We start from the raw sequence: 2,360 nt of genomic DNA on the forward strand, positions 1-2,360 counted from the left end.
GAGCGAGGTGGCTCCCAATCCCACACACCTCCCACCGAGATGAGCCAAGGTCCCCTCACAAGCCCTCGCCCCTTCTCTTCCAGGCCACCTGAAGTCCCGGTCCTCACCCAAGCACCTCATGTGGCTGCGGACTGCTCTGCCAGTTGGGGCGCACCAGGGCAGGGCCGGGCCCTGTGCTTACGGTTTGTGCTTTCAGGCTGGCACCGTCGGTCACTCGGGCCGCTCCGCCGTTAATGATCCTTCCGCAGGTTCACCTACGGAAACCTTGTTACGACTTTTACTTCCTCTAGTTAGTCAAGTTTGATCGTATTCTCGGCGCTCGGCCAGGGCTGTTGCCGACCCCGGTGGGGCCGATCCAAGGACCTCACTAAACAATCCAAACGGTAGTAGCGACGGGCGGTGTGTACAAAGGGCAGGGACTTAATCAATGCAAGCTTATGACCCGCACTTAATGGGAATTCCTCGTTCATGGGAAATAATTGCAATCCCCAATCCCTATCACGAACGTGGTTCAGCGGGGGACCCGCACCTGCCGGCGAAGGGTAGACACACGCTGATCCGTTCAGTGTAGCGCGCGTGCAGCCCCGGACATCTAAGGGCATCACAGACCTGTTATTGCTCGATCTCGTATGGCTGAATGCCACTTGTCCCTCTAAGAAGTTGGACGCCGACCGCTGGGGGTCGTGTAACTAGTTAGCATGGAGGAGTCTCGTTTGTTATCGGAATTAACTAGACAAATCGCTCCACCCACTAAGAATGGCCATGCACCACCACCCACAGAATCGAGAAAGAGCTATCAATCTGTCAATCCTTTCCGTGTCCGGGCCGGGTGAGGTTTCCCGTGTTGAGTCAAATTAAGCCGCAGGCTCCACTCCTGGTGGTGCCCTTCCGTCAATTCCTTTAAGTTTCAGCTTTCAAACCATACTTTTCTGGAAGCTGCTCGGCGGGTCATGGGAATAACGCCGCTGGATCGCTAGTCGGCATCGTTTATGGTCGGAACTACGACGGTATCTGATCGTCTTTGAACCTCCGACTTTCGTTCTTGATTAATGAAAACATTCTTGGCAAATGCTTTGGTTCGTCTTGCGCCGGTCCAAGAATGCATAATGCTTGAGAGACTAGAGACTCAAGTCCAGTCCTTCCTTTGTACTCCTGCCACTAAGAAGAGATAGTGGGGGAGGATTGATAGGTTGAGTATAATATGACTTGTTATTTAGTAGGACATTTTTTAGTGGTCTGCAATCATGACGGACTGTGTATGTCACTTTGCATGCTGCTGAGTGCTGCCAGTCCTAGTAGAAACTTTTTGTAGTTGGTTTAGTGAGTTACATAACTTTCCAAGTAGATGGTACGCAAATCCAGCAATACTAATATCCTAGTAGACCACATCAGATAGGTCAATAAATTTAGTGCAATTGTTGTTTATTTCCACGAAATAATTTGTTATTGTTTTTTTAAATGTTTGATTTCGTTGACAACAATCATCCATGTTTGTGTTTTTCTTTCATGTACATCAGCACCTCCCAGGGGCAAGAGGACAGATGTGGTGGCGCCGGCGGAGCAGGAAGGCCAGGATCGGTCCGCCGAGGGCTCTTCTGCTGGCCCCTTTAAGTTTTCCTGTTAATATTAATAATTATACTTCCTTAAATTTTACAGCACCTATTTATTCCAAACGTTCATCATAATTCTATCTTTTCCTAAATCGTCTTTGCTCTTCTTGCAGACTGTTTCTAAATTCTTATCCTGCCTCTACTATGACTCTCTGTGCTACTACTATTTATTATTTTTAGTCTGTCTGTGTAGCTAGCTAAGCTTGCACAGTTGGCAAAAGGTGTTAAACAAAACTCCTATTCAGTGCAGTCCTCTGGGTTGTCCATAATGTCTATTAATGTTTATGCTTTGACAATTCCCAACAATAAAATGTCAATGGCGACCAAGAATAAGATACTAGTTACATTTTTGATTGGATAGGAGGACATACTACTACTGTTGCAGGGACTATTCTGCACATACAGAACTATGGACAAGAAATAGGGCATTGGTGAAAATAGCGAAGTTAGACTTTCCACATGCCTCAGTCATAACAGAAGTTGAACCCCCAATCTCCTTACTGACTAGTTAGTGTGTCAGAGTCATTATTTAGCTCCCGAATGCAGCGATGATCCACAATGATTATACAACCCAGAACATAAGACTACGGAGTCAGAGTCCCGATATCTCAGAGTCACGGAATCATGCTTGCAAATTGCAAACCCTTTCGCTCACTCACTCGTGACCAAAAACCACAGAGTCTATGTAAGTTTTAAAGCTTTATTAAATGTAAAACAACTTGCTCTGTGTGTACTCTGTATATTAATTTT

At 46.4% G+C, this 2,360-nt stretch overlaps 1 pseudogene; it reads right to left on the reverse strand.

The window, feature by feature from the left end:
- Positions 1–231: 231 nt before the first annotated feature.
- LOC144765533 (18S ribosomal RNA) lies at positions 232–1,445 on the reverse strand (annotated as a pseudogene).
- Positions 1,446–2,360: the final 915 nt, after the last annotated feature.

This window comes from Lissotriton helveticus, chromosome 6 (genome assembly GCF_964261635.1).
Source record: "Lissotriton helveticus chromosome 6, aLisHel1.1, whole genome shotgun sequence".
NCBI lineage: Eukaryota > Metazoa > Chordata > Amphibia > Caudata > Salamandridae > Lissotriton > Lissotriton helveticus.